Source organism: Macrobrachium rosenbergii, chromosome 44 (genome assembly GCF_040412425.1).
Source record: "Macrobrachium rosenbergii isolate ZJJX-2024 chromosome 44, ASM4041242v1, whole genome shotgun sequence".
NCBI classification, from domain to species: Eukaryota; Metazoa; Arthropoda; class Malacostraca; order Decapoda; family Palaemonidae; genus Macrobrachium; species Macrobrachium rosenbergii.
Genome location: NC_089784.1, coordinates 35790654 through 35805569, shown reverse-complemented (window position 1 = coordinate 35805569; position 14916 = coordinate 35790654). Strand labels below are relative to the sequence as shown.

At 35.6% G+C, this 14916-nt stretch overlaps 1 long non-coding RNA gene across 4 annotated transcripts in view; it reads left to right on the top strand.

Moving 5' to 3' along the window:
- The window catches only part of LOC136829524 (uncharacterized), a 28284-nt gene extending 19747 nt beyond the window's left edge, over positions 1 to 8537 (top strand). For all 4 annotated transcript variants that reach the window (XR_010850410.1, XR_010850409.1, XR_010850411.1 and 1 more), the window contains 2 exons: positions 4983 to 5126; positions 8143 to 8537. This is a non-coding gene — a long non-coding RNA (uncharacterized lncRNA). The remainder of the gene's footprint in view (positions 1 to 4982; positions 5127 to 8142) is intronic.
- The last annotated feature ends 6379 nt before the right edge of the window (positions 8538 to 14916 follow it).

Below are 14916 nucleotides of genomic sequence, written 5' to 3'. Positions count from 1 at the left end.
ACTGTTGTTTAACTAGGTCATTTTGGATGTTTTATAACATTTTTGTTTTTCTCCTCCTATAAAATTTTCCCAGACTAGACTGTGCACCATTAAGTAGAATAGTAGATATTCGGTTAATTCCAACAGCCTTGCATTTTCTTCTATATGATTCAGTACCACACAGTTATCTATAAGTTTTGTTCCAGTTATGACCAAATTATGGTGTGGCCCTCCTAATTGCATTAGCTGAATCATTGGAACTACAGAATTTAGAAATTGTTGCAATTTTTTTTTTTTTTAGCAAGCTTACATGGGTTTCATTTAATTGATTGTTTGTTTTTTTATTTGGTTTTTAATCGTGACCTTACTTTGTTATGTAGTTTATTCTTACGTATTATATTCATTACTTCTCATTTTCCTTTATCTGCTGGGTTGCTTTCCCTGTTGGGGGTCTTTGGCTTGTAGCATTTTGCCTTTCCAGATTCTATAAAAAATATGCAATGCTGTATAGGCCAATTAGATAATATAGTGCCAATGCTGCAAGACAAGATTTATAAAAATCTGAACACAATTAATTAGGCCTACATGTGAAAATAAGACCTTTTAAATCTTACAGAATAAAGAACAATTTTTATGAAAATCTTATATTCAAAATCAATACAGAAATCTAATTCAATTGTGTTATCAGATTTATACCTTAAACACTTTTGAAAGACGGAAAGGTCTTTCTATTTTCAAGTTAACAATGACAAAGCCTAGTTAATATACAGTAGTTTGCATCCATTTGCAATCTGATGTGAGTTGCAAACTACTAACTATAGTCTTCACAGATTGAAAAGGGACTTTGAAAGTGATGTATTACACTCTCTATGGAGAGTTGTCCAACTATGTTCAGACTTTTAGGTTGTAAGATCCATGGGATAAAAAATGTGGCTAGTAAAGGTTGCTCAGACTTTTAGGTTGTAAGATTCATGGGATAAAAAATGTGGCAAGTAAAGGTTGTTTCTCAGAAATATTAAGCACAAGGAGTCTGTACAGCAACTTATTACAGATTTGGTTAGTAGGCTCGGCCAATGATTGCCATGTTAAGTGAATAGGCAAGTTAGTCATAACATATGACTAAAATAGTCTTAACGTAAGCCCTGACACTGGAAGTTCAGTAATTGAGAAATGACAAAGAGAAGCTAGGCCTAACTTTGATGTATGCCTTCCTAATTTTAAAAATATATTTTGTGCACTGCTATTTTAACATCTACATTTTACTGTTATACAATAGTGCATTAGGCTAAGTTACAGGGTATCAAAAACAACATATTGTAATGGGTTTCTAGAGTTATGTAATAAAAAACATTTTAATGTGTTTATTGAGTCTTGGGTTACAATGGCATTTGCTATATACAGGTAAAGATTTAATTAAAAACTAAGAAAGTGTAAGGGATCGAGTTTTGATGAAATGCTAATTGGGTTGCTGGAGTTAATATGTTAAGGAAGATTACAGCTATGAATTTCAAATTGCATGGATAGGTGCAGTTTACATTTAGAAATAGCCTACATACATATGCTTGCTTATTGAGAAATATATCAAAGTTTGAAGTCACATGCAGGAACTTGGGAGTGAAGGCAGGTTGGGGGAGTACAGTATAAGTACAGTATGTATTTGAATTAAAAAATTGCCAGAAACACCACATATATCCTAACCTAAATTCCCTTAACCTAACCTAACCTAGGGCATCGTGCCCTGACTTCCAGTTATACTTAGAGTATGGTATGGTCCTCCTCATTATTAGCTGAATTGTTGGGACTACAGAATTTCAAACTAGGCATAAATGTGTGTTTTTTTTTTTCTTTTTTTTTTTCAACAAGCTCACTTAAGTCTCATTTCACCGTTTATAGTAATTAGTTTTCCAATTGGTTTTTCTTTGTATTATAGTTTTTAGTGTATTCTTTACTTCTTATTTTCCTTTTGTTGGAGGTATTGGCATGTGGAATTTGCCTTTCCAGGTATCATAAAAAAAATATACAATATAGGCCTATTGTATATCAATGTACAGTGCCATTGTTTCAATAAGACACATTTATAAAAAAAAAAAATTAAACACAAGTAATAAGGCCTGGATGTGAAAGTGAGACCTTTTAAAAATAAATATCTTTTGTGAAAATCTTGTATTCAGAATCAGTACAGGAGTCTAATTCAACTGTTATCAGATTTATACCTTAAATATTTTTGAAACAAGGCGAATGTTTCTATTTTAATGTTGACAGTGATAAAACCAAGTTATTTGTACAGTAGTTTGCATCCATGAGCTATCTGATAAGTGAGATGCAAACTATTAACTTTAGTCTTCACAGATTGAAATAGGACTTTGGAAGTGATGTAGTACATATTACCCTTTCCGTCAAGAATTATTTTGAAAAGTACAAACTTTTAGGCTGTAAGAGTCATGAGATAAAAAAATGTGACTAGTAAAAGTTGTTTATTATATTTAACACAAGGAACTGAAGTTATATGCAAACATTTTACTAAATTAAAATTTAACTTATAATTTTTGCTTTTCTTACAAAATTAGGTAGTGGGATCAGCTAATGATTGCCATGTTAAGTGAGTAGGCAGGTTAATCACAACTTACACAGGTAAAATAGAGTCCTAGCCTAAAACCGAGACAGTGGAAGTTCAGTAGGGAATTAAGAATTAACAAATGATAAAAGAGAAGTTAAGCCTAATTTGTGGTGTTTACCTTCCTAATTTGGGAAAACTGTTTTGTGGACTGCCCTTTAACATCCACATTTTACTGATTTGGGTGCACATTTTATCATGTTTACTGAATCTTGGGTTTCACTGGCTTTTGCCATATACAGATAGAGATTCAATTAAAAATTAAAGTGTACAGGGTCGAGTTATGAATTTCAAACTGCATAGACACACACAGTTCATAAAAAGAAATATGTACATGTGCATACTCTGAAACCTCATAGCATAGTCTAAGCTACTCTAGATTCACTAGGTATGGTACTGTTAAAGGTGGAGTGTAATTAAGGTCAGGTTAAGTTTTTTGGCAAAAAACTTAACCTTAACTACACTTCAATATATTAGAGTTGAAGTCCCTGGCAGAAACTGGGGAGTGATTGCAGACTGGGGGAGTATAAGTATTTGTGTGAGTAAAGTTTGCCAAAACACTTAACCTACCCTTAACTAAACTAAAATATATTAGAGTTTTATGTCCCTGGCAAAAACTGGCGAGTGACTGCAGACTGGGGGGTGTATAAGTATGTTTGAGTAAAGTTTGCCAAAAAACTTAACCTAACCTTAACTAAACTTCAATATATTAGAGTATGAAGTCCCTGGCAGAAACTGGGGAGTGACTGCAGACTGGGAGAGTATAAGTATGTGTTTGAGTAAAGTTTGCCAAAAAAAACTTAACCTAACCTTAATTACACGAAATCTTGAACAGTACCTAGTGAACTAGAGTATCCTAGGCTATGCTGTAAGGTGTCAGACCCTAGGCCATCTTAGTTAGTCGAGACCCCAACCTAACCTACTGTAGGGCATCTGCCCCGACTTGGAAGTTGTGGGGTTTTCCCCTCCCTTGTTTTATAAAAATTTTCAATATTTTTGGTCAATTCCGAGATAACCCCGGTCTGCAGAAAACTCTGAACAAGTTTGAAGTTATTCCTTGAAACTGAGCAAATAACCATAAATTCTTTCCAATTACAGAACTCCAGAAACCTACATGTTGTTTTCAGTACCCTGTAACTTAGCCTAGGTCACTGAAAATCGTAAAATGTGGATGTTTAAGGGCAGTGCTCAAAATACTTTCCAAAGTTAGGAAGGAAAACATCAAAGTTAGGCCTAGATTCTCTTTCGTCATTCGTTAATTCTTAATTGCCTACTGAACTTACACTGTGTTTGGGTTGAGGTTAGGACTTTATCTTAGCTACATTCTATTATGGCTAATTTGCCTGTACTCTTAATACGGCAATCATTAGCTGAGTCTATTGCCTTATTTAAAAAAAAAAAAAAAACATAAGTATAGTCTTAAGTTAAATAATTTTTTAGGAAATTATTTGCATATAACTTACGTTGTACATGATTTTCCTTGTGCAAAAAGATCAGCTTCACAATTGTGTGTATCTAGATGCAGTGTCAATTTAGATCAGCCAATCTAGATGCAGACGAGTGTGTATCGAGATTCTGTGTAAGTAGATGCATAGTTATTCCAAGAGCGTGAATATGGAGTTATATTTGTTTGTAAATGCTGTGTAAACAGATCCAATTATTATTATTATTATTATTATTATTATTATTATTATTATTATTATTATTATTATTATTATTATTATTATTATTATTATTATTATTATTCAGAGGATGAACCCTATTCATATGGAACAAGCCCACCAAAGGGGCCACTGACTGAAAAGTTAAGCTTCCAAAGAACATCATGGTGTTCATAAGTTAAGTATACCTTAGTTTTACCAGACCACTGAGCTGACTAGCAGCTCTTCTAGGGCTGGCCCAAAGGACCTAGAAACAGGACCTACAGCTTTTTGTGGAATCCGAACCACATTATAGCAAGAAATGAATTTCTATCACCAGAAATAAATTCCTCTAATTCTTCGTTAGACGGCCGGAGACTCGAACTCGGGCCTAGCAAGTGCTAGCCGACAACTCTACCGACTCGCCCAACAAGGAACTGTGGTGTTCATAAGAATTAACAGAAGGTAAAGGGAACTACAGAAAGAAGAGATGTTAGTTATTAGGAAATGAAAAATATAAATTAATTTATTTCATAAATAAATAGTTAGGAATATAAATAAATGATTAAAATAGAAGTTGAATTGTTGTAGGATAGTATAACGCATTGTATACTTGCTTGAACTTTTGAGGTTCCAGCTGCACGATATCCTCAGGGAGATTGTTCCACAGTACCAGTGGTGTGAGGAGTAAAGACCTCTGGAATTAGGAATAGAGAAGTAACATTTTCATTACTGTCTCCATTTAACAGACATAGAGAGAGATGTCACACTTGCCGCTGTCCGGGATTTGTGCAGCGCAGAAATGTTCGCAAGCTTCCACTCAAGATGGTGATAGTGATGACCTCCATTACCGTGAATATTGAGGATGAAAGATGAACATGAGATTTATGATGGTATGTACATGTATTTTTAATATCTATAACACCCTTACCCCCTCGAGAGAGGTAGTGCCATCAGTGCACCTCACACTGTCCGCTGTAGCTATTGCTTGAGGATCTTTGCAGCATCTCTTCCATGGCCCTCGGCTGCTACGACCCATTTCATTCCTCGTACCGTGCCTCCATTCATATTCTCTTTCTTCCATTTTACTTTCCTCAACTCCCTTCTAACAGTTGTCTCATAGTGTAATTGCGAGGTTGTTTTCCTCCTGTTACACCTTTCAAACCTTTTTTCTCTCAATTTCCGTTTCAGCACTGAATGACCTCATAGGTCCCAGCACTTGCCCTTTGGCCTAAGTTTTATATTCCATTCCTATAGCACGTTTAGTATCTGTTGATATTTTATATTACTGTATATTATATTATATATTATATTATATTATATTATATTATATTATATTATATTATATTATATTATATTATATAGTTTTGCTGTATATACTGTAGTTAGTATATATAGTCAGTGGCTGGGGGTTGCTGCCCATAAATTTGTATGTAGGTCCCACATCAAGCTCTCTCTCTCTCTCTCTCTCTCTCTCTCTCTCTCTCTCTCTCTCTCTCTCTCTCTCTCTCTCTCTCTCTCTCTCTCAGGTTAGGTGACTGGCTAAGCGACTGGTTGACAGGTCAGTGGTTCATTGTAGTTACACCTCAACTTCATGGACTTCTGTACCTATCAGCTACATTATCATCCTCACTTTTACTGTGCTTCCATTTTAGATATAATTTTTAAATAAGTTAAATTAAATGTTCACCCTCAAGGGACAGGCTAAATATATATCAAGCACACCCCCAGACCAGGTTAAATGGCCAGTTTAAGGAAAAACACATCAATGGAAAGAAGAAGATATGCAGATGCACATGGTGTAAGAAAAAAATTCTAAAAATTTTTCCCTACCTTCCACAGGAAGTTGAAAGTGACTTATTTACAAATTTGCGTGGGGCTTCTTTTACAAAACACTCTTAAAAATATGTTAATTTAACCAAGTTATGCATGTTTTTTAATAATTTATATTATTTTGTAAAATTATAATTATAGCTCACACAATATCATAACAGATAAGAACTACAATTGGTAACAAATTCTGAATATATTTGTTGTAAGATATTTACGAGATTTACCGAGATGGAGAGATGTAGTAATTTTTTGTGAGGTGTACATGTTTTTTCTGATATTTCTTTGCACTTCTCTTTGCAAAATTACGATTGTAGCTGACATACTATCATAAAAGAAATAAATCATCAGCAATTCCTGGGTATATTTATGAGCAAATAAATAAAAAGACGTCCTGGAGTGGCTGAGAGGCAGTACATTCCCTTCTGAAATCTCAAGGCATACTGATCGATGTCTCTCCCAAGCTCATCCAAATAGTTGCCATAAGTCATTTATGGATCATTGAAGTGCAATGATCATTTTTCCCACTAAATTCATCCAAACTGAATGACTCGTAATACTGTATTAATACTAATATGAGGATTCTCGTCTATTACCCAAAACCTGTTACAGATACTCATATGAGGATTCCCATCCATTCAGGGTTAAGTGTAAAGTGTAGGTTAGTGTGGGTTAGGAACTACGTACTGTATATAGTATTGCATATAGCTGTAAGATATTCAGAAAATATTCAAGGGCAAGCTGTGATATATAGTCTTTGTTACTTATCAGAAAGCTAGCTAGACCCCAGAGAGTCTTGTTAAATTGAAGAGCTACTTTCCAAAGTCCTGGATTACCTGATTACAAATTCACATTATTTCACAAAATGTTTGCTGACAGAGTCAAATGGAGCTTTATAGAAATTGGGGTTTAAGTTGATGTAGTAGTTAGAGGCCAGCCTTTCCTTTCCTTTGCACTGTAGGCTTAGTCAGTCTGTGATGCAGCTTGTTTCCATGGTTTCCTAATCGTCATTCATCTCACCACTGGTGCAAACGTTGCAGATTCAGTCTTAACCTCACTGCGAGTTTTTCAACTGATGAAGTTTGCCAAATTGATCAGTTATGTAAATCATCTGTCTAACCTTGGTTGACCTACTTTTATCCTTGTTTCTGGAGATTTGGAAATGGTATCTCGTAGGGGTGTAGTGCCGTCAGTGCATCTCATGCGACGCACTGTAGGCATTACTTGAGGTTCTTTGCAGTCCCCCTGTGGACCTTAGCTGCAACCCCTTCCATTCCTTTGACTGTACCTCTGTTCATATTCTGTTCCTTCCATCTTACTTTCCTCAATCCTCTCCTAATAATTGTTTCATAGTGCAAGTTTGAGGTTTTCCTCCTATTACACCTCTAATCTTTTTATTGTCAATTTCCATCTCAGCGCTGAATGACCTCATCGTCATAAGCCCCAGTGCTTTGCCTTTGGCCTAAATTCTGTGTATTGCCCATCTGAAATAGAAAATAGGGCAAGGTTTCGCTTGAAATTGGGATGAAGTAAGGTGGTAAAGTGACTACTGTATACATTCTTGCAACTGTGAGAAATGTGATGGCACTCATGGTTTTTTCCTGTTAATAAGAAAATGCAACCGTACAGTACCATGAAACACGGGGCCCCCAAACCACACAGGCAATGTACACCAAATTGTGAATGGGAACATTGATCACAGGTCCCATCTCATTGTATAATCACTCATTCGAGAAAAACTTCCAAGTAATTATCACTTCATTTGAAGCAGATAGCAAACTGCTTAATTTTTGGGTATTAAGCAGAGGTATGATAAGAGGTTTTAGTATTCTAGGAATGGAGATATTTTAAGCTGTTCTTTTTTTTTGCTGGCAGATGTCTTTATACTATTTTATATTCTGGAAGAATTCTCGTTATGGTAATTTTATTCAAATAATTATTTCTGTTTATTAAAATTAAAGGTTCTGGTCAGAACATGTGTTATTAAGGCAAGGGTATGTTAGGTCATTGCATTATTTTGTATGAAAAAGTGCCCAAATTACAACTTTGAATTTATAGTTGTCATTTTTTTCATTACAGGTTACTGTTCTCATTTGTCGGCCCCTGTGAGGACTCGCTGTAGCTTGAGATCTCTTAGTGGATGGGAAAGCAGCAGACAGATTTAGCTTGACCAACAGTGGCATGTGAAGATCCCGAAGACTTAATAGCAGCCTGGTAGATCAGATGGTCATTATTGTTTGCCTCTACGTGTGAAGTATTGAGGCTTGGTTTCCATTTGAATTAATTGAAGGACAAAGCAAAAATGACAAAAATACTGTACTTATGAATTTGTTAAAAGTGTTATCACATTACATGGAGAGTTGATTTAGAAGTCTAGTCATCATGCTTGACCGTAAATTCACCCAAAATGTCTTTCAGGGGTTTAGAAGTCCTATCCATTATTATTATTATTATTATTATTATTATTATTATTATTATTATTATTATTATTATTATTATTATTATTATTAAGTAGATTTACCAGACCAGTGAGCCAATTTATTTGGCTCTGACAGGGCTGCAATGAAGGATTTGTCACTATTAATGAAAAGGTTTAGATGTTATTTATTAAATTGCACCTCTATAAAAATTTTATCATTAGCATAATTGAAAAAGATGAGGATTCTGAAAAAATCCTTCAACTTATATGCTTTCAAAACTTGACATTTGGTGTCATGTATATTTTGGGCATTCTCCAGCCTGTACCCATAGAGAAGGAGTCCTGTCTGTCTTGGGGAAATATTTTTATTCTTGATTGTTTTGAATATTGTTTGCAGCACCTGACTTACATCATGAAACTTGGAAAAATCTTAATTTCTATTTAATTCCTTGTCTCCGGTCTTGGTATTCATCTCTGTCACCATAATTCAATTGGGTCACTGTCCATACTATATCAGTATTTTTGCCTGATAATGATCATCATTTGCATCGAGAGCTAAACTGTCAATTTCAAGTCACCTTTTTTTCTGGGAGGTTCAGGGTAACCCTGTGTTCCAGGAGTTTTATTCCTGTTGTGACCAAATTATGGATTGCCCCATGGGGGGGTTAGTGCCGTCAGTGCACCTCATGCGGTGCACTGCAGGCATTACTTAAGGTTCTTTGCAGCATGCCTGTGGCCCCTACCTGCAACCCTTGTCATTCCTTTTACTGTACTTCCTTTCATATTCTCTTTCTTCCATCTTATTTTCCACCCTCTCCTAATAGTTGATTCAGAGTGCAACTTCGAGGTTTTCCCCGTTACACCTTTCAAACCTTTTACTGTCAATTTCCGTTTCAGTGCTGAGTGGCCTCATAGGTTCCAGTGCTTGGCCTTTGGCCTAAATTCTATATTCAGTTCAATTCAAATTGTGGAATGATCTTCCTAATCCGCCAGTCAAATTGTTGGAACTTCAGGAACTCAAACTAGAGGCAAATATTTTTGTGTTGAGTAAATGACATGAGTCTCACCTCAGATCATTTGTTATTCATCTTATTTGTTGTGCTTTGTTGTTTATCCTCTATGTTTTTCTTTGTTGTTTCTCTTTTATGGTTTGTTATTCTGTTATGAACTGCTTTCCAACATGGAGTCTTTGGAGATGTCTAAACTACTGCAATGTCAACATTGAAATAGGTTGGAGTCCTGCCCAGATGGGCATAAATACAGGAAATGGGATGCCAGAAGAGTAGCTAAAGCTGCAAATATTCTGCCCAGAAAAAAAAGTCTATTCTGATCAGTGAATATTCAGCATTTCTCAAACCCATGTCCTGCAGTGAATGGCAGATTTTTATGCTGTCATGAACCTGATAAAATATGAAAACAGGTCATACCCACTGCTGGATTATGACATTTTTTTAAAACAAGAAAAGTTCCATGGTGGAGCAATTCTACCCCGTCTTTGAATTGGAATCGTCACCATTTTAATAAATAATGCAAATGACCCAATCCCTTTTTGCAGTGAATGAAGGTCTATACTGACAAACACATATTCTGTAAATGTCCAGACTCCAACCAACAGCATATGTCAAGTTTGGGAAGCAGAACATTTGCCAATCTTCATTAGTTGTAAGTTTGCAATTATGTATTTTTTGAAGAACTGCAGTTCATTACATAAAATTTGAATTTTGCCATTAATTATTATTATTAATATTATTATTATTATTATTATTATTATTATTATTATTATTATTATTATTATTATTATTATTATTATTATTATGAAGACAAACTACAATTCATATGGACCAAGCCCACTGCTGGGGCCTTTGACTTGAAATTCAAGCTTCCAAAGAATGTGGAGGTTCATTTGAAAGAAATAACAAAAGGTAATAGGAAATACAGAAAGAAGAGATTAATTATTAGAAAAGATAAAATAACAAATTAAAAAATGAATAGATATAGATAAAAAAGTAAGCAAAATATTAAAATACGAGTAAGCAAACCTTTTGCCCCAAAAGAGTTAAGCATTTTGTCCAGGGGATTTGCCTACCCTGCCTGAAAGTAATACCAGTTGTAGTAATAAATCAAGAACTTACCCCAGGGCAACCCGTTGGAGAGTCTAGCAGTGTGCCCTTGTGGTCTGGTTATAAACTACAATGGCCAGCCTTATGAGAGCTGATAGTCAGCTCAGTGGTCTGGTTAAACTATTTAATAATAATAATGTAAACTACAGTATATCATGATTATAAAGGTGCCTTCTCTTACATGTTTGTGATGGATTATTACATTTTGTCAATATTTTTCTGTTAGCGTAATTTCGTAATTTATAAATCTTTTTCTTATTTTGTATTCATTTTTAATGTTAAGTTCCTTTTTTAAGACACTCCCTTATTATCTTTTTGTTTGGTTCAAGGGACAGTTTAGTATTGGTGTAGTTTATTTTGTCATGGCTTAATTGCAATTGTAAACAGTGCCCCCCAACCAATGATTAGGCTGAGAAGATGAAAATGTGCTGTGGATTACTTTATGCTTTGGCTCTTGAGTACATTTTATTTCTTCAGCTGTAATAAATTTAATTTTAATGTTTTTCAATAAGTTGTGTACAGTACATTTGCAGTGTTGAGGGTTTGTCAGTTGTTTATGTATATATGACATAATCATGAGTTTATTTATAATTATGGCTTATAGAACATTTTTGTTGACTGCCAAGAATGGGTCAAGGTATGTACAGGTATTTTTGTGCAGTTTTAAGATTATTTCTTTGAGCAGCAGCAAATATATCAATGTCTCTGTATTCATATGTGTTCTTTGTTTAGTACAGTGTTTGCTTTTGTTTATTCATCAATGCATCACATTCACTGGCCTTATTTGTATGCCTTTTTAGACTCTATAACCCACTGCAGAAAGAAAGGAAAATACTGGGCCCCAGTAGCTGGCTTATGTAGGCAAGGTCCTGCAGGGTTAATATTTTTACACCAGTGTTTGCCTTTTCTCAGTTGATTGGTGATTGCTCTGCAGTTTTAACTGGAACACATGGTAATAGATGGGTGTAGGCTTTATGAACCCAGATGGTATAGATACTAGGTTACCTCATGGCCTACTTCTGATTTTGTTTTCTCAGACTCTTTTCAAGTTTCTACCTCCCTTCAACCCTTTTAAAAGCCATATTAGTTTATAACTATTTTTTCTGAAAGATTCAATTCAGGTTTGGTCTTTTCTGGAATTTGGTTGAAAACCTTTATTTCAGATTACATTTCAGGAGTTACAGCTATTATTGCTGCCCATTCTGATCAGTCAGAAAGTAAAAAAGTCTTCATGACCCAGTTACAACTTGTGTATTTCACTGGCTATTCTCGGAGAGTACCACCAGTAGAGATGTTTAATTTAACTTTGGTTTCTCAGGCACAGCATCTACAGCAGAACAAGTTTCTATGTCAGCAATACTTTTCATGTCCCATGCAGCTTGCCCATCTGCAAGGCCTTTCTGTTTCTATTCGTCACACCTTTTAGAAGTTATCCATTTGTTTTGGAAGATTTGCAGTCCAGCTCCTGACAACCCTTTTGCCTGGGAGTCTAGGGTTTCATTTTGCCTCACTGTCCAGGGAGCTGCATTGGTCTTTTCAGGATCCTTTCACCTGGTTGGCACTGCAGCAGCTCAGCAGTCTTCCACATATGATTTTAAGGAGTTGTAATATATAAAACAAGGTGTAACATATTGCATCAAGAACTAATCCTGCTGGTTAGTCATATGAGAGTTGAGAATGTGAACTTGGTGGTCTGGTTACCCCCAAAATTCCTTTGCTTACATTTGCCAGCCTACTGGACCAGGCTGTCCCTTTTTTGTCTACAGTGGAATATGGTGTCTGGACTTGCACTGCACATGAAATAGGCTAGGTTAACTTGCTGGGTTAGTGTAGGAAAAGTAATTTCATTTTTAAAAGAGTGACATTTTAACATTTGTTTGGGCTTTGGTAAGACACTTCTTAAGATAGACCTCAGGGATTTTATAGCCTTACACAGGACCTCTTTCTCTCCTTATGCTCAGTGGTTCATGCAAACCATTCTCATTTGTTTTTCACCTGTCACCCAAAAAACAGACCCTTTAGCTTGGTCATAAGAGGGAAATTCTCTCTCAATAGTCACTGTAAACTGCATTTTAGTAATAGTAATGATTATATAATACTAATTTCCTCCCTGTCTCTTTCTTCCATCTCGGATGTCCTCTTTGGATAAGATATAAAGTACTGTACACATATATAATACTTATATCAAGAAAATTTGTAAAATGATTCAGATTTTATATTTTTTATCACATAATGTTATTTGACTGAAAATGTTTATGGGTTTGTAAAAATTGTGAAAGAGTTACATTTTTACCTTTTTTTTTTTAAATAAAATGTCTTGTGTTTTATTTATTGGTAATTTCTCTCTCTCTCTCTCTCTCTCTCTCTCTCTCTCTCTCTCTCTCTCTCTCTCTCTCTCTCTCTCTCTCTCTCTCTCTCTCTTTTCATACCAGAACTGACCTGTTATGGAAAGCCTTCATTGTCATTTTCAAGTAGAGAGACCAAGTTGGTGGTGGTTTTGTATGTAGATTGTACAAACCATTTACTATATAGTATAAGGGCAGATCAACCTTGTAGAAAATGTAAAGTCATACAGAAGGGGGAGAGATGTCCCTCGCTCGAGTGAATGAACGAATGATTTTAAGTCAAACTACAATGTACGTCTTTGTATGGTTTGCTGTTATCTTCCATTTTTGTTCCCATTTTATCCCTCCTTGTATTTGCTTGGTTAACTCCCAGTGAATAGTCATGAGTGGTCGGTTCAGAATATTCAGTCATTTTTACCCCATTCATACCCGCAGTATATTTTCAACCTCAGGTGTTTTTGTTAGTTGCCTCTGTTTTTTGTTTTTGATAACTTCACTTCCATTAGTCAGTATGGTAACCTTTTCTCACATTTTGTCTTGTCTCTTGAATTCCATCAAGCCACCTTGTCCCTCTGCTATTGGCATGTGACTATATATTATGCTTTTATCACATTAGTTACTTACACTGTTCCCAGTCTGTCTTGTTTCTTAATAGCACTGATTTTAGTATTGTTTCCTATCACATCCACCACTTCCTTACTTATATTTCTTGTATTTTGCCCATCTGATAAATTTTCATCACACCTGTCTTGTATAAGCTTTATAGCCCATTGCTGAAATCTGTATTTCTCTCCCTCTGACTCTGTCATTGCGGTCAATCATCTGCCCAAAGCAGGTTCATATAACCTTCTGCATATACTTTCTGTTGACCAATCCATCACTGTCACAAGTAGGCTTGGACTTTGTGCTAATCCTGGCCATCATGTACTGGTTGGTATCGTTTCAGTGTTTTGACTTTTATATGCGTTGATTTTTCAGGCAGGAGTGCTCTTCCTTTTGAACTAGGCTCAGTTCCTTCCTCAGAATCCACCGAAAATCATTGCTTCATTCTGATTTCTTGGGTGTTGTTGGCAGTGTACGTAGCATCCATAGACCATGCTACCTTTGTTGTGAGATTATTTTTCCAGTCTGTGGATACTTTACATCATGACAGGTATTTAGCAGGTCCATCATCTCCTCTGTGCTGGGTTTTGTCAAGTCATTCCTCTTTCTGATTACCATTTGGAATTGAGGTCTGTCTATTTGATATGTCATATTATAATTCCACATTCACTGAAGCTCCCAGGTCAAGTTCTTCCTTGCTTCTTACTTATCCTTTTTGCATCTTGCAAGATGTAATATCTAATCCATTTTGCATCTTGCAAGATGTAATATCTACGCGATTCCCTTATCAAGCACAGTATTCCCAGTGTTGTCTGTCAGGATCTGTTGCTTTCTGTGAATCGTTTTGGCATCTGTGATGTCCAAACATGGGATATAGAGTTTTCAAGTTATGCCTTTGACTTCTGCTTACTATTTTTTTTGGCTTCTCAGCTTAATTTTGTAAATCTATTCTTTTGACACCATTGCTTATGGAACTTAACTTTCTTAGCCCCTCTGTCAGTTTTTGTGATTCAGCCATCCACCACACACTTTTTCATAATTCATTTTCTTTATACTTGCTGTCCCCATCATCATGCTCCTTAGGTACTGCATTTGCTTTTTCTTGTTGCTGCTTCATCGTATTACTTTATCTTAGCCCCTTGAAGTTCTTGTTGTGTGTGTGTGTGTGTGTCTCTTTGTCATGCATATTTTTTCTGACTTGAGGTATGGCCCGCCTGTTACCGTGGCCTTCCTCGTAAGACGTAGCTTTCAAGTGTATCTGATAAGGTGTTTGTAATTACGAGATACGTCTCTGTCTGCTGTTTCCTATTTCAGCTAGATTTGTTTAATCTGCTTTTTAGATTTCCTCTGGTTCAGTCTTTGTGTG